Below are 21,415 nucleotides of genomic sequence, written 5' to 3'. Positions count from 1 at the left end.
TCCATAGATAAATTCCCATCTTCTTTCCATGAATGGTTTCCATGATTTCCATCTTCTTTCCAGGAATGGTCTCCATGATTTCCATCTTCTTTCCATGGGATGAAGATCCCATGTCTTGCTCTCCAGCTGTCACCCGTGGAAACTGCCACACAGCTGCTCTATATAAATGTAACAGTTGGCTCTGTTTATGCTGGTCAGAGGCATGTAGCCTCTCTCTGTGGCCCGCATTTTCTTATTCAGGCAGCAACAGGACCAATGATTTCTGTTGTCCCTTCAAGAATCACAGGTTTTAGTACCCTCCTTGGTACCCACCTGTGTTAGTATCCTGTGGTTGTTGCAACAAACATCCCAAACTGGGTAGCTTAACACAATGGAAGTTAATTTACTCACAGTCTGGAGGCTAGAGGTCTGGAAATCGGGGATTAGTATGGTTGTGCTCCCTCTGAAGGCTCAAGGGAGGATCCTTCCTTCCCTCTCCCAGCTGCTGGTAGCTCCGGGCAATCCTTGGGCTTGCAGTCACCTAATTCTAGTCTCTGCCTCTATCCTCACTCGCTCTCTCCTTTGTGTGCCTCATAGCTCCCTCTGCCTTCCTCTTATGAGTACACTGGTCATTTGATTTCAGGACCACCTCGATCTCCCAGGATGATGTGAACTTGAGGTTCTTAACTAATTACCTCCACAAAGATCCCTTTTCCAAATAGGGTCACATTCACAGGTTCTGGGTAGATGTATATTTGGGCAGTCACCATTCAAAACACTGCACTACCCACCCTGCCAAGTGTTTGGGACCAGACTAGGGACAAATGGTGTCCCTGTCCCATCTCCATCTTTGTCTGGAGTAACCACAAAGGACAAGATTTCTGGTGAGTCCCATGTTTGAGCCAGAGGAAAGAGAACGTCAAAGAAACAAGGCAGAGCCCCTCTTCTCAAGGCACCAGTGGTTGGGGGAAACCAGAACAGCCAAGATGGAGGCCACCTTTGCATCCCCACCCAAGGCACTGCCCACCCCAGCCACCATCTTCTGCCAATTTCTGGAGCTCCCACTGGGGGATGAGAGAGTGCCCTGAGAGGAAGGCAGAACATCCTGAGAGGCATTCTGGGAATTGCGGGGTCCACAGCACTCCCTCCCGCAGCTTCTGTTCTGCCAGTGTAGGACATTTTATGATTGCCAGGATGGCAATTAAGGAGGGGACAATTGGCCAAATGGTGCATTCTTAGGCCTCGGCAGCCAGCGTTCTATGTAGTCTGTCTCAGGGCCAAGGAGGATAAGACTTTCCAGAAAGTGAGCTGGCATCCAGAAAAGGCCCATCCCAGATGGCTGCTAATGTCATTAGCTCAATAATGATGAATGAAATGAATGAGCTAGTCTGGCCCCACTGTGCTTCTCTGAGGGATGCTGATAAGAACATGATCTCCCAGCTGGGGACCCCTAAGTCTGGACCAAGGAAGAAAAGAAGGGAGACTTGGGAGACCTGAGGACAGGGTGTTCATGGTGGAAATAGGGAAACAGGTCAGACTTGGGTTCTCTTCCCAGCTTGGCCACTAATTAGCTGTGTGAGCTTGGACGTGTTCTTAAGTATAGAACCTCGACACCTCATTAGAAAAAGGCAAACAATCCAAGAGGGTAAAAATGGGCAAAGAATTTGAACAGGCTTTTTTACAGAACAAACAGGTGGCCAAAATACATATGAGAAAATGTTCAATCTCTCTAGTAATTAGGCAAGTGAAACTGAAAACGACCAGAACACAAGTGGGAAAACCAGTGACACCTGAGGAAAGTCTGACATTTCAGTAACAGACCTGTACCCATGTTAATGTCTTAGCTTTGATCACTGTATCGCGATGTAAGATGCTAACATTTAGAATTTGGATGAAGGTTCTCTGAGAACCCTGTATTGTCACAACTCTTCTGTGAGCCTAAACTTTTTGCAATATAGAAAAGTAAACAAGGGACGCCTGGGTGGCTCAGTTGGTTGAGGGACTTGCCTTCAGCTCAGGTCATGATCCCGGAGTCCCGGGACGGAGTCCTGCATGGGGGCAAGGCAGGGGTCCCTGTTCAGCAAGGGGTCTGCTTCTCCCTCTGACCTTCCCCCTCTCATGTTTGCTCTCTCTCTCTCCCTCAAATAAATAAACAATTTTTTTTTAAAAAAGGTAAACAAGAACTACTAAAACTGTGACAGAAAACAACAAAGAGATGTGACTGTATACAGAGTGACAAGAATGACCAAGATTAGACAGATCCAGGCCACAGGGTAGCACTGAGAAGTGGGCTGTGTCATGCACCTTTGGTGGGGACATGATTTGCTGCCACCTTTTCAGAGAGCACTCTGACAGTATGGATTACAACGTCATTGTGCATGCCCCTTGGCCCCGGGAAATCCACGGCTGGGTATTTACCCTACCAAAATCTTTCTACTTGGATTCAAAGAGTCAAGTCCAAGGGTGTTTGCCATAGCCCTACTTGTAATAACCAGGAACCACCTAAATGCCCAAGTGGAGGAAAGTCACCCCTAGACGGCAGGTTAAATTATATAGTCCACGTAGTCATGAAATATTATACAGCAGGTAAAAAGGATGTCACACATTCAATGAATAAAAATGAAAAGGCTTCCAAAGCAAAACAAAAGTATAATCTCATTAATGCAAAGGGAACGCACAAATAAAGCCACACATTCCTAAATGTATGTGCACAAATGTACACACCCCTCCAAAAATTGACAAAGATACCCTCCCAACTGGAGAGGGCAGTGGGCCAGGATGGAAGCAGGCAGAGTGGGTAGGGTGGTGCCGAAGGGGACTTTTGCTTTTTCTGTATTCTTTGCACTTTTAACAATAAGGTTTTCATGGATTACTTGTGTGGGTTTTTTTATGGTAATTTTTTGAACAAGTGCTAACCTCCTCTGACCTGCATTTTCCTCATTTTTAGAATAAAGAAGTTAGTAGTACCATGTTATACATCAATTTTATCTCAATTTTTAAAACTTAAACTGAATAATTGATTCAATTTAATAAAGGAGTTAGGTCAGGGCTCCTCTGTGGCTGCTTCCAGCTCTGAATGTCTTTAACTGGAAGCTGAGGCTGTGGAGACACTGTCCCCTCCCCACTCTCTCTAGTCCTCACTCTTTCTAGCTTATTCCTGACTTAAAGCCTTTGCACTTGCCCCCCCCCCCCAAACTGGCATGCTCTATCTGTCCCATGTCTTCATGGAGCTGCTCCTTCTTGTCTCCTCTTGCCTAGAGCTCACCGTGATGGTCACCTCCTTGGGGGACCTCCCTGACCCCCCGAGGTAACAGTGGGAGAGGACGGAAAGGCAAGGCCAGATCAGAAGGGTTTGGGAGACCAGGGGAAGGAGTAGGGATCTCAGCCTCAGATGGGTGGAATGTCCAGAGGGATTTAATGCTGGGAGAGGCGTGGGTGCACGGGGAGGGGAGGGGAAGGGGGAGGGGTGACGTGAGGCTGCCTCCACACCTCATCAAAGCCCAAGGTCAGTCTGACCCGAAGGTGGGCAGATCATAGGACATAAGGTAGAACCCGCTGTGAAGAATTGGAGGTCATCTCCAGGTAAACGGAGCTGGAAGAGGAGGGAAGTGTCAGAGTGAATCGATTTCAAGTGAGTGCCCTGCTCAAGTGTGCTAGGGCTCCGTGTAGCACAGTGTTTTTCCATCTCCGGGATAGTAGTATCCCTCCTAAATTCACTTAAGACGTGAAGTGTCCTATTTTGACTTCCTTTCAGATCCGACTCTCAAAAATGTCTCTCAACACAAGGGTACACCCTCTCTTTTTCTCTTTTTGCCTCTCTTCCTCTTTCCCTGACCACTGTGTTTTCCACCCCTCTTCTTTTCCCCAAACTTCCTCCAGTTTTGGCCATGTCTCCTTCCTCCTCCCCTTTTCTTTCTTTCCTCACTCACTGAGACCCACCAACCCTCCACAAATCCTCTCCCCAGCGGTATTCGGTTGCTGGGCCTGCCTGCCCTTCCCGAGTGGTTGCTGGGTTGGACACACCTTCATTGCTTTGGCTCCAAGCACTTTCCAAGGCTGGCTTCTGCAGGCTGAACACCCCAGAAAAGCTTCCAAGACTCCCTCCCTCTTCCTTCTCTTCCACAACCCCAGCCTCACGCGTTGCCAATGGTTACTTGCAACTCACTTGGGGTGGAGAGGGGAGTTGTGGGTTCAGCGGCAAGGAGAACAAGGAAAGGTCCAGGCAGGGACCCAGACCCCATCATGCCTTTCCCCCTCTTGTTCCTGCTTCTCTCAGAGGCACTTTTTCTGCGGGGCTAGAACCCTGGAAGGGGTGCAGAGGAAGAAAGCCTCTTCCCCCAGTTCCAACTAGAAAGGGCCCAGCGGTCAGCCCAGCTTGGATCATGGGCCCACTTGCACGACCAGAAAGGTAGACACCATCATAGGGGACCCCATCAAAACCACAGGGTTTGAAGGGACAAAAGGGATCGTTCTCCTAAAGAAGAGGGCATCCATATCCTAGGAAAGGGGAAAGAGTCCTAGGCAGACAAAACAGGGGGTGGCCACATTCCCCCATGTTCAGCCCATGGCCTGACCTTCCTGTCTATGAAGACTGGATCCTCAGCAGGAAGGAAGACTTTGGGGGACCTGGCCGGGACTTCCAGCTCTTCCTGCTTGATCTCCTTGACCAGCTGCTGATGTCCATAGCCCGTGCCCCGGGGGCACTGTCTCCTTGCTCCATCAACCCCCAGCTCAAAGCATTCACTTTCAAGGTCTCTTGGATGCTGCCAAATCTGGTTGTTCTCAGCAGCCAGCCTATCTGGAAGAACGTTATTTTAGATTTTTAAAAATGTCAGATTTGGAAGGTCAATTGTCTCAGAAAATACACCATTTGTATACAAAGCACGGGCCCCTGCTTCCCTCCAGGATGTTGCTTTTCAAGGAATTACATCTGTTTAGAGCTAGGAGACCCCCTGGAGGTCTTCTACTCCAACCCCTTCATTTTACAAATGAGGAAACGAGTGTAGAGAAGTCGAGTATTTTGCCCAGTGGTAGCAGCTAGGGAGGAGCACTGGCAACTAGAAACCTTAAAAATTCTTAAAACTCCTAAAAACAAAAACAAAAACAACCGTGAATCAACACTCAGGGTTTCCACCTGATGTTTGTGCATTGTTTCAGAAAACAATGACGGTGATGAAAATTACTGTGGACAGGTACACCTCCCCCCCCCCTTTCTTTTAGGCTTAAAATTTAAGCCATATGCATTTTTTAACTAGATTATTAGAATAATTATTAGAATATTGAATCTAATTTTCCCCTTCAGTGCATTCATCTGCACAACACTTTATCTTTACATGCCTTTGATCTTCAGTGGGTAGTGAATCTTAGCTTTATACTCCCTCCACGGCCCTTGGCCTCCCACTCAGGCATTCAGGGACCTGGAAGCAAATACTTCAGGACACGGAGGGAAAAAGGACAGAAGAATTCTTCGTTAAAGAGTTGCTCTGGTCATTGGTCACTCTTCCTGGTCGATCTGGTTTGGGTCTTCACATCTGACTTCCTTAAACAGGCGTACTCCCTTACTCTGTTCATAATTTCGATTCCATATTCCAAACACAAAGTCACTGGCCCGACTTGCAAGAGAAAGCAGTTACTGTGGATGAACAAGGGGAGCACGTGGGCCCTGAGATGCTATTGTTGCCCACAAAAGCCCCTCTGTGACTTCGTGAGCGTCAGTCCCCCACATCACACAGCACAAGAAGGGCGCTCACTGTGCTCACGCTCTGTTTAACCCTCTAGAATTTGTAAACAACTGAAACTTAACAAAAACAAGTTGTTTTTGTTTTCTTTTGTTTTTTTAGCTTGCTTGTGTTTGTAACTCAATAAAATGTTTGTTAATTAACTTCACGCACTCATTTTTTCTTTTTTTAACCCCAGATTATATCTGCATTTGAATGGACTCCACTGGCTGGTTTGACTTGGATGGTCCCTTTGAACACAGGCTGATTTCTGGGTATGTGCCTTGCAACAGTCAGGATTGGCTAGATTGTGGTGCAGTAACAAACAATGCCCAAGTACCAATGGCTTGAAAAAATTGGTTTCCTGCTCATGTTATATGGCCCATGAGGATCAGGAGGGAGTTTGGAGCATATTATAATCACTTAGGGACCCGGACTGAAAGAAGCTCCATCTTTTCCTTTTTTTTTAATAAGATTTATTTATTTATTACTTACCTGAGTGATTGTAATATGCTGCGAAGAGCACACAAGCAGAGGGAGTGGCAGGCAGAGGAAGAAGCAGGCTCCACGCAGAGCAGGGAGCCTGATGTGGGGCTCAATCCCAAGACCCTGGGATCATGACCTCAGCTGAGGGCAGCCGCTTAACAACTGAGCCACCCAGGTGCCTCAAGAGGCTCCAACTTGACATGGGCTTCCACATTCGCCTCAGCAGATGGCAAGGACTCTGGAGGGATTTTCACAAGCCAATTTATGTGATGCATCACCTCCCTTCACAACTCCTTGGTCTGAAGTCACCCTTTGACCCCATGCAACCCCTCTGTGGGCCAGGAAGTCCAGTGCCCCGTGTGCTCATCTGGAGAGGAGAGGCCACACAGCGCTCAGTGCGTGCGCGCGCACACACACACACACACACACACACACACACACACTGCTCATAAGAATCCCATCTTTATAATGGGTCCAGGTACAAACCTCTCTGAGGACAGTCCAGTGCCAAATCAAGTGATCAAAGCTTTAAGTATAATTACGAGTCAGGCCTGGATGGAACTGAGGAATAAGGAATGGGTTTCTGGACAATGAAAGTCATAGAAATTTTTCACTTAATTTTGTAGTATATGAGTTGTATCTCACATTCAAAAAAAAAAAAAAAAGTCCACCTGTTCCTCCCTGGGGTCTGGGGCACTGGAGGGGAAGTGGGAGCGGCGCTGCTCTGGAGGGTAGAGACCACGGGTGCTGCCGCACATCCCACGATGTGGCCCCACGACAAAGACTTTCCTGGTCCAAAGTCATGCTGTGGTCAAGAACCCTATGTTACATTACTTGTTATATTAACCTTATGTTAATACAACGTTCACATTCTGAAAACAAAAACAAAAATAAATCCCTAAACCAAAAACAAACAAAAAGACTGCCTTGAGCTGCCTTGAGTTCCAGCCCTGCAGCCCTGGCTTCGCTGAGACGTCGTTCTTCCAGGGCAGAAGGCACACATGGGGACCGCGAGAGGGGCTGCCGCTGTGCCCTACACAGGGCAGGGACGAGATCCCGCTTCGGATAATGCTTTACAAGCAGCCCTCGGCTTTCCCAATACTAGTTGCCCTCCCTCCCCAGCAATGACAGCACAGAATGTCTCCAGACAAAGTCACAGGTCCCCGAGAGCAGAATCTCCCCCAGTAGAGAACCCTGATCCCATACAATGTCCAGGTTCAAGGATGATCCCAGTCTAGTTGTGCTGCCGGGGAATCCTGAACTGGGAAATATAAGACCTACCTTTAAATCCAGCTCTGGCTTTATATCACACAGTGGCTTTCTTCTTGGGGCCTCAGTTTCCCGATCTGTAAAAGGAGAAGATCACACAAAACAGTTCCTAAAGTGGGCTCAGAACTTCAAAGGGTCTAGGGCTCGGATTCCACAATTTTTCATTCTAACGTTGTTCCAATCATAGCCTCACTCTCTCCCCAAAACAAGAGGGGAGTGAGGACTCCAGCTGCACAGCACTGTCCAGATGGTGGGGTGGCGAAGGGGGGGGGGTGCTTGGAGAGGGGAGCACAGAGAATGGAAGGCCAGTGGAGAAAGAGAGAGATGGGGAAAAGGTACCAAAATGCACCAAAAAGGCATTTCCCAGGCTGTCCCTGTGCTTTCCCACTCAGTGTCTTCTGTGACTTAAGGCATAGAAGAGATGGACAGGGGCTGATAAATGATTTTTGGAGGAGAAGTTAAGAGGATAAATTGCATGCATTGTGCACAGAGAAATGAACAATGTACCTGAAAGTAGGAAGGAAGAGTGATTGTGTGTGTGTGTGTGTGCGTGCACACACGTGAGTGTATATGTGCCCGCACATGCATGCACACCTCTGCTGTATCCTTACCAATGGCAGGAGAAATTGGACAATTTCGATTCAGCTTGAAGCTGCCTGTAAGCTTTTAAAAAAGTCATGATCACAGGCTTATTAGATTTGCTGAGCCCTTACTGGCCTCTTGACTCTTGTTTAGCTACAATCAAGACAGGGGTGGGAGGAGGAAAGGGAGAGACGCCCCCTCTTCCTTGCTCTCTGCACTTCCTCCCGGTCCATCTCAGAATCCAATAAAGCTTGACAGTGAAACTTGAAAGGGAGTGAGAGGTATTTAATAAAAGACTGTTCAGTCTGAACGATGATTCAGGATTTTTCAAAAGCTTGAAGAGACAAGCCAGACGGCCTTTTCCACTCTAGACTCCCTACAGAGGGTGTCTACCTATCTTCTCCTTGGATTAGATTTGTACTTGTTTGGGTTTATTGTCCCCCCCCCCCCCGCCAGCCACATTAACACTTTTCTAGTTTGCTAGTAGCCTGAGCTCCTAGGCTATCCTACAACCACAGTCAGCACCTGTTTCTTAGAAGTCATTCTTCCAATTTGTTCTTTCATCCATTCTGTCCGCCAGCCCCTCTTCAGCTGTTTCTGCAGCACCTTTTATGTGCCAAGTACTGTGTTATGGGCTGAGGGTACGGAAGCGACTAGAATACAGCGCTGGCTTCCCAGAGTGCCACATTCAGGTAGGCACAGTCATGTACACGAGTGAGCGCACCGCAGTGAGGTAAGAGGGACGCTGGGGCAACATCTAGCCCTAAAAGGGAGGCCTTCATGGAGCTAAGTCTTGAAGGACAAATAAGCTATTTGGGCGGAGATGAGGGAATGATCAGGCTTATGAAAGGCATAAACATGAAAGAAAATGGGGTGATTCATTGGCTCGGAGAGAGTGTGTTGTAATTGGACTGTAATCTTCAGACAGGAGATGGTCAGGCCGGTCCCAGATGGCCACCCCACGGCCACTGTGGCCTTGAACCCCGTTACCAAACTTTGGTTCCCATTATTCACAGGAGCTGTGTTCTGCAGTCGCCACGCATACTGAACTAGCAGATTACCAACCACTGCTCCTGGGGGAAATGCAGGCTAGGATCCCTACAACCTTCTCATCAACTGGATCATAGGCACCCTTGTCTTACGTGTCTTTGTTTGAAAACACCTTCTTTAATGCATATCATTGCCTCATTCATGCTGAGCTTGTGGCCAAGAGCACAGCAGCTCACACCGAATGATGGCTACCTAACATACGTATTCTCTCCATGAGGCTCATCGTAGCCTCCTTGTGCTTACAGACACCGGACAGCCCCTCAAGGCTATGTCTGGGGCCGTGTTAAACAGCAAAGTCACCCACAAGAAACACAAAAATGCCAAAAGCATGGCACTGAACAAACTATGAAAAGGGTACTTGTTTACAGCATGAGAGCTGAAATGAGGAGGCAGAACCGTTGCCTTGTTTGACCTCAGCTGGGAACGTGCCCAGTTGGACCAATCCTGTTTTTTTGCCACTCTGCACACGTCCGCGAAGGACCGCAAAAGCGCCGCCCGTATTGATTTGGGGGGTACAAATCCATCTCAGGGAGTAAGCGAATTGACAGCTACAGAATCATGAATAAGATGGACTGTCGTATTTCAAAAACGTAAATACAAGCCTCGCAGTTCTTGGAACGGCCAACGACCACTAGACACAACAGAATATTTTGATGCTCTTCATTTTGATTTTTTCCTGTAATGCAGGAGAAAGGCACGAGAGCATTTAGGGCTAATGCTGCATTTAAGACTCAAGATCTGAGAATTCATGTGAGGCCACAGGACACTAAAGCAGTGTTTAGAACAGACCATCCTGGGTTATTCCAGAAGGGCAGCCTGTCAGAGGGTGACTTACAGTTCATTCTCTGATGCCAGGGAAACCAGACAACTTAACTAGCATCATCATTCTCGACTGGAGCAAAGCAAAGAGCCTCAGCCACAGACCGCTTCTCTATTATGTCAGCCGTCAGCAACGTGTTCGTATGTGCAGGAGCATCAGGAAATCACAGCCCGCCAGTTGCTGGCAGAAATTTGACAGGCTCTGTCCAGCCATGTGTTTCAAGAACAGTCTGGGCAGCCTGGTACTTCAGAATTTTCTGGAAGGGGGTGATAAATAACATCCCAGGGTTGCTTCCAGGGCAATTATTTATTTGAAATGCTAGACATGGTTTTATTTACTATTTTAAAATATAGGGGGGGGGCGCCTAGGTAGCTCAGTCATTAGGTGTCTGCCTTTGGCTCAGGTCACGATCCCAGGGTCCTGGGATCAAGCCCCGTATCAGGTCCCCTGCATGGCGAGAAGCCTGTTTCTTCCTCTCCCACTCCCCTTGCTTGTGTTCCCTCTCTCACTGTGTCTCTCTCTGTTAAATAAATAAAATCTTTAAAATAAAAATAAATAAAATAAAATAAAGGGCACCAGGGTGGCTTAGTCAGTTAAGCATCTGCTTTCGGCTCAGGTCATGATCTGGACCCTGGGATCCAGTCCCGCATTGGACTCTCTGCTCAGTGGGGAGCCTGCTTCTCCATCTGCTGCTCCCCCTGCTTCTGCTCTCTCTGTCAGATAAATAAATAAATAAATAAATAAATAAATATCTCTTATACAGGAAAAAAAAAAGATGTAGAAACAGTTCCCTCAGTCCAATCTCCCAGCTGACACACTGACTTCATCAAGGGATTCTCTTTATCATTGAAGAATGTACTTTGTTACTTAGAATTTGATCCTTAAAGAAGGTATGCTACAAACTGCCTAGGTGATATTTAATGCCAATTTTTTGGTATTTCCCCAAATTTTTAAGAATATTTTTATTAACATATAATGTATTATTTGTCCCAGGGGTACAGGTCTGTGAATCTTCAGGCTTACACATTTCATAGCACTCACCATAGCCCATACCCTCCCCAAAGTCCATAACCCAACCACCCTCTCCCTAGCCCCCCACCCCCCAGCAGTCCTCAGTCCCCAGTTTATTAAATGTAATTTTGTAGATGATAGATTTTATTTTTTTGAGTAGATTCAGGTTCACAGCAAAACTGAGTAGAAAGTACAGTTTCCATTTTCCCCTGGCCCTGACCCACAGCCTTGCCCACTACCAACATTAGCATTGGAGTGTTACCTTTGCTATAATCCATGAGCCTACACTGACACATTATTACCATGCAAGCTCCAGTTTACATCAGGGTTCACTCTTGGCACTCTCCGTCCTATGGGTTTGGACAAATACACGATGACACGTATCTACCATTATATCATACAGAATCATTCGCTGCCCTAAAAACCCTCTGTGCTCTACCTCTTCCCCGCCAACCCCTGACAACCAATGACCTTTTTACTGTCTCTATAGTTTGGCCTTTTCCAGAATGGCATATAGTTGGAATCAGACAGTATGTAGCCTTTTCAGATTGGCTACCCCCAAACGTGTGAGATCAATATCAGTTAATAACACATTTTTGCAAACCGCCATACTGTGAGCGACTTGAGGTCTTGGTCATAGATGTCTTCCCAGCATAGAGAAGGCACTTAAATGTTTGTTGAAAGCATGAATGGATGAGTCTCCATTAAAAAAAAAGAAAAAAGAAAAGAAAAAAGCAGATTCTCCAATTTAAAAAAAATCAGAACACTAATAACAGAAGTGTTAGTACTTACAACTTATTATCACCTGGGAAAAGAAAAGATATTCACTCTTAATAAAGAACAGTTTGTAAAAAATAAGATACAGATGCCAGACTGTCTCTCTCTCCCTCTCTCTTTCTCCATAGATGATAGATAGATAGATAATGAGATTTGATTCAGATCTTTAAATTCTGACTACAACCTTCATAGAGTGGGATCTCCCATCTGAGGGCATGGTTTAAGTAAAAGGAATTTCTGCTCAGCTCTTTCAAGTTTTGTGTTTGGGCTCCCCTCTAAGCACTCCCCAAATTACCTGACACTCCCCTAGGCTGGTCTATCCAGGGTGTCTGAGCAAAGCCAAACATAAGGAGAAAATGACCTCACGGATCCGTTATGTGTTGTCCCTATTTCTAGCCCCAGAATCATCTTTACTTTTTTGACAATAGAGCTGACTGCTGAGTCATGTGTAACCGAAACCTTCCTCTGCAGTTCACCCTGCTTCCTGCTGGAACCCTGGGAACCTAGACCAGGAGCAGAGGCCTCCCCAGGGGAGTGGAGGGAAGGAGAGGTGATGCAGGGAATAGAAAAGCAGATAGGAAAACCTGAGCCGAAGCAATGATTATTAGTGAGAGGTAAGCCCAGAACAATTAAAACATGGTTCTGCCTTACTTTACCTAACTAAGGGGTTTATAAATTTGCATGTAAATCAACCTGCATGTCAACTGCAACTAGGGAGCTTATATATATATATAATGCAGCCAAATTAGAAAGTTTTATATCTATAAATTTATAGATATATAAATTTAAATATAAATTATATAATTTAATTATACTATTTTTATTTATTTTTATTTTTTATATTAATTATATATATATTATATATTATATATATACATATATATGTGTGTGTGTATATATATATATATATATATATATATATATATATATGAGTTTATTTTAGAGAGAGAGGGAGGGATGGTTAGCAAGAGAGAGGGGCAGAGGGAGAAGGAGAAAGAGAATCTGAAGCAGGCTCCATCTCCTGACTCTGAGATCATGACCTGAACAGAAATCAAGTCAGCTCTTGAACTGACTGAGCCACCCGGGCGCCCCCTAGCTGTATTATCTTGGTATTTTCCTATGTCGTCTTTGAGAGAGGACTGTAGATGTCTCATCAAAACATTCTGCCCCGCAGACCATTAGGCAGGACAAATACATTTGAGGCTAAGTATGCCATGAACCTGGGCCTTTGACTTCATGTTGAAAATAAAGGAGTGTTGGTATCAAAGGCTGTCCTATGTTTCAAGAGCAAATGCCTTGTTGTGAAAAACATGTTCAGGAATCTATTTCAAAGAGAAAGAATGGGTTGCTCATTCAGAGGAATTACCAAGTGAGATGGCTTCCTAGCATTACTGTGGCTATTCCTTGACATCCCTTCCTGCCCCTGGAGCTGGTATTTATCTCTCCAATAAAGACTACATTTCCCAGCCTCCCTTGCAGCTATGTGAGGCCACACGCGGAAATCCTGGCCAACAGGATGTTAACGAGAATGTCATATGTAACTTCTAGGAAATACCCTTGAAGGAAGAGATGCTCCCTTGTTTATCTCTTCCTCCTTTCTGGGAATGTGATGCCTGGAGTTCAAGCAGCCATTTTGCACTCTCAGGGAGTGAAGGGGTTCAGAAGAGCACACCTCCACCCCCCACCCCAGAATGAGCCACTTTGGCATGTGGATTATTTTGAGCTGGAGGCTTGAGACCCTGTGGGATCAAGAGAAACTTTTTAGCCTCCCTTAACCACACAGAGGAATCTAAGTTGGGGGTCTTTCCAGCAGAGGTAAATTTTATCTGAGTGACCCACCTATATGGCAGGGCAAACATCTAATTTCCAAATATCTGCTGTTCTCATTGCCTGGTAAAGTGTATTCCATTCCTCTGAAATCCCAGACCCCTATCCACTTCTCCTTAGTTCAGACTGAACTGAGTCCAGCTAGAAAGACCTTTGAGGGAACAGGAATTCTTGCTTCCCACCAGGAGCATGCTAAGGATGGTAGAGAAACCAGACAGATGGACATGGGCTCCAAAAAGGTCTTGGAGTTTCTAAATCAGCCTTCGACTCCTCCTTCTGGGCTCCTATGTAAGAGGGAAATACAATTTTCTCTTATTTGAACCACTGCTATGTTGCATTTTTCACTCAGAGCTGAATCAAATGTTAACTGATCAAGTTATAAAGGAAATGATTATTTCATCTCAATGTAGACATTATTTAATTCCATTAAATGGACCTGTTAAACCCCTTACTACATAGAAAAAGAAGATGGAGGTTCTTAACCTCAGGGTCCCTGAACTTAAAAGGGAAACAAAATCATCTTTATTTTTACAACCTTTCCTGGAATATAGCATTTCAGTACTGAATGTAGTATGAACAGTACCTTTGACTTTGTCATTAGTAGATATGTTCATATCATAGTTCGTGAGTGACAGATACCTCAAAGTATCATTTCTATTTACCCCCATTTGAAATTAGGAAAGTCATTAAATCCAGTGCTAGTTTGTCATGTAATGTCATGCGAAGGCAGGCTGGGTTCTTGGGGAAGCGTATTTCAAGACAGAGTTTAGCATGTGAGATATTTAGATGGTGCCCTTTGGGGGATCAATACCTGTGGAAGGAGAGAAAAGAAGCAGAACTGTGCAAAGGAGGAAATCGAGCTGCCATACAGGCCCGACAACAGCTTCAGAGGACCTCGTGGGAATCTCTGAGCCAAAATGGACCATCAGAGTCGCCCCACGGTGAATAGTCATTCCTCTGCCTGGATTAGCCATTAAACATGGGATACCCCAGGAAGGACATGGTCTCAGAGGAGCTGTCTCCCTGCAGCTGTGGCCATCCCTGGAAGATGTGACAGCTAAAGCCATCAGCTGACAGCACAGCTGTAGCTGGGACAACAAGTCCTTCCTGAGAGCTGATCTAGGTGCTACATGGTCTCCACATCCTTCCCAGGTCACCCTTGCACTATTCAGATCCATTTTTCCATATATTTTCAGGGAGCAGTTTTCCCAATATTCCATTGGGCCTTTCTTCTTGGAAGCAACTTAGGAAAGTTAGTTCTATTGATTCTTAACCGCTGCAGCTGTAAGAGTGTTGAAGCCTCAAATGATATTCACCATTGCCTTATTCCAATACCCATTTTAGACCCCCGTCGTCCTCAGCTAGCATCTCTGCTGGTCTTGGGGCTTCCCTGAAGGCACGACCCAGGCGATCCTCCCTGAAGGGTCTGTGCCCCGGTCACCATGCCTTCTTTGGTAAGCAGAATCATGCCGCCACCAAAGATGTCCATGCACTGGAACCTGTGGATGTGTTATTTCATACGGCTAGTGGACTTTGGTGATTAAATTAAGAATCTTGAGTGGGAAAATTGTCCTGGATTATCTAGGTGGGCCCAGTGTTGTCATAAGGAGTATAAGCAAAACAGGGAGGCAGGGGTGTCAGAGTCAGAGAAGGACATGTGAACCATGGAAATGATGACTAGGTAGGGTCTCTGGACCTGATGGGCTCACTGTCAGCTGGACTCTGGCCAGGGCTCCATTCATTACCTGGTCTTCACGTGCTACATGTCTCTGGGTATCAATGTCAACTCAGACCCTGAGTCCAACTCTCCTCAAAATATTTGGGCTTTCCTCTTTCCCCAGTATATGCATGCCATAGTGTTACAGACTCTTTCTGAATGGAGAGCCAGACTTCTTTTCAGTCAGCTCGTTCTGGATCTGAGAACTGGCTCAGGTCTGAGACTTGGGAAAGGGAGCATGACTTCTTATCGGGCAGACTGCCTTCACTTCCTGATCATTTGTCCTTAATTTCTTCTGATGATGCAAGCTGCCTATCTTCTTCTTGCTTCTGGCTGCCCATATCTTTTACCCCAAGGGAATCTGTATTCCACTACCTACCAGGGTTCCTAAGTCTTTATAGGTCAATCCCATGGACTCCACTCCAACCTCACCAGTCATTATGATAAATGCATCCATCCATCCAAATTCTGATAGTGCACCAATTATGACTCTTTGGTTTAATGAAAGCAGACCCCAAAAAGTACACTCATATAAGGTAAAGGTTATAAAGTACCAGGACCAAGAAATGACAGGTAAATATCAGAGATGTCTAAGGCATCCAGGCTCAGCTTCCCATCAGTCACACAGCATGTACTTCATCTTAGGATCATAACGCACCAGGATTTGCACAAAAATGTCTTGATTTCAAGGAGGCTACAGTCTCATCAGAAGGTGGGTCTTTAATATGCTTCTCTTCCCATAGCCCAAACCAGCCTGCATGATTGGGTTCATAATGAAAACTGAGATTACATAACAGAAAACAGGTACAAACAATCCATCTGTAGATTTTCTATAAATGGTAGTGACAAGCTGGTACAGACTGTCCCTAGTGTTTTGTGGACTGAGCACAGAACTGCATTAATCACTAGTTTGTAAACTCTCCTCTGGATGGGTCAAGGGCAGGCACCACTTCCTTAGGGTCCCCCTGAAAATAAGCTCAGGGTTGCAGCAAACCAAATGACTAAAGGCCACATCTGGCTTCTATTGTTTTGGGTCCTATCATCATCATTGCTTTCATTTGGCCTAATTTGGTAAGAGCCTTTCCTATGTAGACTTGGCCTATAAAGAGAGTTCCTTCTCAGCCTACTGATACTGGTGTCCCTCTTATCAACACATTCCTTATGGCCTTGATACAGTTGTCTTCTGTGCTTCCCTGTGGAACTTTAGCATGTGGTGGGGGTTCTGGACTTTACACCAAATATCTATACCAGCAGCCCACTGCTCTTAACCTTTGAATGCCCTCTTCCACTGGCCACCATGCAATTCCGGCATTTCTATGCCACTTTCTGTGGCCTTTGTCTTTCTCATGCTTCTAGGAAGGTGTGCAGACCATCTCCAGGAGTCTTTGCTTGGATACAAATTCCTGTCCCCCTTGATCAAGCACCCTTAGAACACAGTTCCACACATACCCTCCAGGTTCTCAATGGTACATGCTGGTTAGATCTGTGGCTCCTTAGAGGGCCCATCCCTTTTCTCCCTTCTCTCTCTCAAGTCATTTCTCTGGCTGAGTTAAGTCACGGATCCACTTAATCCTGGTTATGTTTAGTGGCCTGGAAAGGAGCTGATGGTGGGGGTGAGGGGGAGCAGATGGAGAAGGGAGTCACGTTGACTTGAGGTAAGATGACTTTGCCTTTTCTTCAAGCAAAGGGGAGGGGGGTGCTCCTGCAGACTCAGAGAGTTCAAAGGAATCTGGGAATCTGGGATTTTCAAGGGCATCACTGAATGTTCATTTTATATGTCAGAGCCCATCCTTTCCCAACAAAGATTCTGACCCAGTCATAGCAGGCTTTGGTTGGCAGTTTAAGCGTCTTTGGGGCATGGTTACTCAATTGAATTTAGTAGTAGTCACCCCATTATGATCCTTAGTTACTATTCCCTACCCCACCTCCCATATTCCTCAAACACCTGATATCTCACAGCAGCTAGTGCATTCCCCTCCACCAGTATCCATTCCCAATTTACAGTCTTAACAACTGGATCCACCTCGTGCCAGGAGCTAGCGCTTCTCCACCCCCCAACCAGTGATGGACCCTCCCCGGCAGCAGCATAGGGGGCTTTCCAGCTCCCAAACTGCATCTTCTCATCTGCTTTCTTTGACCATTCCTGATGCCAGTTGTCCTAGGTCGAGTTATCCAAGAACCTGAGTTTAGGATACAAATGTGTTCTAGGACATGCCGTCAACACCTGAGGAAGTAAGGAAAGGAAGCGGGACTGAGCAGAAGAAGAAGATGAGTTACAATCGGCCCAACAGCAGCCTGCCTGGCTCCCTGGGGAGATCTGGAATGAAAAAGGTTAAAAACCCTCTGATAAGGGGCAACTGGGTGGCTCACTGGGTTAAATCCTCTGCCTTCGGCTCAGGTCATGATCCCAGGGTCCTGGGATCGAGCTCTGCATCGGGCTCTCTGCTCAGCAGGGAGCCTGCTTCCCTCTCTGCCTGCCTCTCTGCCTACTTGTGATCTCTGTATAATAAATAAATAAAATATTTAAAAACAAACAAACAAAACCCTCGATAAAAAGGTGCACGATGATGCCTCCTCTCTCTGGAACTTAATTTAAAATTTGGCTACCATTGTTCTCCGTTATCCAGTACCCACCTCAAGATCCACTGGCATTGGGGCGCCTGGGTGGCTCAGTCAGTTGAGTATCTGCCTTCAGTTCAGGTCATTATCCCAGGGTTTTGGGATTGAGTCCTGCATCAGGCTCCTTGCTCAGTGAAGAGTCTGCTTCTGCCTCTCCCTCTGCTCCTTTCCCGGCTCATGCTCTCTCACATGCACTCTCTCTCTCTCAAATAAATAAATAAAACCATTAAAAAAAAAAAAAAAGATCTGCTGACATAGTCACATATGTGAGAATCTTATGATAGAAAAGTTCAGGTTCTTTTCCGAGGGGTCTTTTTTACCCTTTCTGTAAATCAAGGTGTGTATGGTAGAGACTGTTACCTTCTATCCAAATCCTTTCTCTTCTTCTTGGGTACACGGTTCTTCCACATTTGTTGGGGTTCCTTGCAGCTGGGATGGCCGTGTGATTAAATTCTAACAGTGAAACGGGATTGGATGCCATGTCCAGCCTCTAAGACAGCCAATGTGCTTCCTGCATTTGCTCCTTCTCCTCCTGCCAACTGGGCCCAGTATGAGATGACCCAGCCTCAACCAAGCAAAGAACAAGAAGGCTCTAAGGAGTGGCAGAGCCACAAGATGAAAGGAGCCTGGGTTCCTGAACCTCAAGGAGAGGAAGTCACCCACGTGAACACTGCCCCCTAGGCTGTGAAGGGAGTTGTGTTTGAGCCATTATATTTTGGGGTCTGTTTAGCACAATAGTTTGGCTTACTTTTTTAAAAGAAATAAATTTTATTTATTTATCTGAGAGAGAGAGACAATATGAGGAGAAGGGAACAGCAGAAGGAGAGGAAGAAGGAGAAGCAGACTCCCCACTGAGCAGGAAGCCTGATGTAGGGATTGATCCCAGGACCCTGAGATCATGACCTGAGCTGAAGGCAGATGCTTAATCGACTGAAGCACCCAGGTGCCAGAACAGTTTAGCTTACTTGACTGAAATAGTATATGAATAGATTTGGTAGCAGTGTCCAAATTCTCTGGGTATCCGGAGCTTAGTTCCAATTCCACCTGGGACACTATTACCTAAAGAAACTGAAGTTCAGAGAAGCTAGCGAATTTGTCTAAAGACTCACAAGATGGTTAAGATTAGGACCCAACTCTTCTGAAACCTAATCTACTTTTCTTTCCTATGCCATTTCACCTTCCACAGTTCCGCAGGAGGAGCCATGGCTTGCTGAATGTGGCCATGAGATTTCTATTTCAGCAAGAGGAAACGGCAGGGAGAAAGACAGGGGATACATTTTATTGGCCTCAAGTAGTGAGCCATTAGCTACCCATGGTGATTAAATTATCTGGAGTGAATATCCAACCCCACATCATATACAGTGAAATGACAGATCTGCTTACAATTGTTCTCAGTGCTCATCACTTTAGTTTAATGCAGGCAAATGTGATCATTCAGTATCAGAGCACCACAGTGTCATCAGGTCCTTGTCTATATCTTCAAGGAAACAAGAATTTGAATGAGGATGACTTCATTTGACTGCTATAGTTTATTTTACAGATAGAAATAAAATCACATGTAGCAAAAGCATTGGCAATAAACATGACGATAAGTAACTACCATTTATCATTTAATAAATGCCCACTATTTGTCAGGCACTGCATAAGAAACTTTATACATATGCACACACAAACAAAAGCATGCCATAAAATATATATATATATATATAAGTTATATATATATATATATATAAGTTATATATATATAAAGTATAGATATATGGCTATATGGATATATACATTCTCATTTAATCCCTGTATCATTGACTTTGGTGTGGTGACAACTCTCAAAATCCCAGTGACTCACACAATAAATGTCTATTTCTTATTCATATTATATGTACTTCCTTGTGTTTTTTTCATTCTGGGACCTAGGCTGAAGTTGCAGCCCTATAAGACATGCCATTCTGGTGGAGAAAGAAAGAACGGAAGTAGTAAAAAGTTTCAATGCCTCTTAAAGCTTGTGCTCAGACAAATCTACAACATGTCCATTAATTCTAGTAGCCTAAGATCATCACAAGACCAAAGTCAAATATCAGTGGGGAAGGAGAGAGTAGAGGTAGTACAGATCACACAGTGACAGGCTAGGACATATAATCCCCATATGGGAAAAAGGGAAAGGAAACAATGAGGGACAGTAATAAAATTTCAGTGCTACAAGATAGATATTAATTCCACTCCCCTCTCCACTTTCCCAGAGAAGATAAATAAATTTTCTAAGCTCCTTCTAGAGGTTGGAAATATCCCTTTCAGCTGGAGTGACTGACTGGGGGAGGCTTTGGTAAAATCTGAGCTAGGGTTTGAAGGTTAGGTAGGACCTTGGTAACGGAAGAAAAAGCAAGGACTTTGTAGGCAAGGGAAAACCCTAGAGTAGAGGTGGGAAAATACCAACCAAACAAGATCAGTTGGCCATTTATCTGTTCTCAACAGAAAAGTGGAGAGGACAGGGGCTCCTTGAATGCTGTGGAGTTCGAGGCTAAGGAGTTTAACTTCATTTAAGGGGTAGATAGAAACCTTTAGATGTTTTTGAGCAAGAGAGTGCCATGATTAAAATGATTGCCTCTTCAGACTGCTCTGACTACAGGGTGCAGGGTGGGCTGACATAGGGAGAAAAGGAGAGCAGCGTGACCAGTCAAGTAACTACATTTCCAGAACCAAGGTAGCCGTCTTTAACTAGGATGGTGGCCATTGCAACAACAATAAAAAGGTCAATTCCGGAGACTCAGAACCAGTGGCTTAAAAAATTAGCCCGCCGTCTTCATCACCCATCGAGTACTCCCAATAATAACATATTAATCCTGTGTGAATAAAGCATTTTTAACAGCCTGCTTTTTGTATTCATGTGTAACATACAATATTGGGGTTTGTTTGGTTTTTTTTTAGATTTCATTTATTTATTTGACAGACAGAGATCACAAGTAGGCAGAGAGGCAGAGAGGGAGGACAGGATGCAGGCTCCCTGCTGAGCAGAGAGCCCCCACGCGGGTCATGACCTGAGCCCAAGACAGAGGCTTTAACCCACTGAACCACCCAGGCGCCCCTGTTTGTTTGTTTTTTAAGAGAATATAAATAATATGCACCTTAAAGCTTCAGGACAAGTTCCCATCCCCCCCAGGACAAGATAACTGCCCCCTAAACCCCATACATATACAGCCCCCCACTGCCAGGGCTTAAATTAAATGTTGGGTAGACCAAGTAAAGCCAAAGTCCGGGGGCCGGGTGACTGGGGGAATGAAAGCCACTGTTCAGTTTCAGTGAGGTGCGCTATCCAGGTGAGAATCTCCAACAGGCACTTGGAAATTGGGATCCCAAGCTCTACTTACGGATAATGGTGTTTCAACAAGCAAAGTAAAAATAACTGTATTATATGAAAATACTTTGCAACGTGATAAGCGGTATTGGCAACTTCACCTAATTTAACATTTTATTCTTGGGTCACGATGAGGTAAATAATAGACTGAATGGTCCTTATAAAATACCAACCAATCCACCCCAAACCTGTATTACTGCATTATGACTAAG

The sequence above is a fragment of the Mustela nigripes genome, chromosome 16 (genome assembly GCF_022355385.1).
Source record: "Mustela nigripes isolate SB6536 chromosome 16, MUSNIG.SB6536, whole genome shotgun sequence".
Lineage (NCBI taxonomy): Eukaryota > Metazoa > Chordata > Mammalia > Carnivora > Mustelidae > Mustela > Mustela nigripes.
This window is presented reverse-complemented; position numbering follows the sequence as displayed.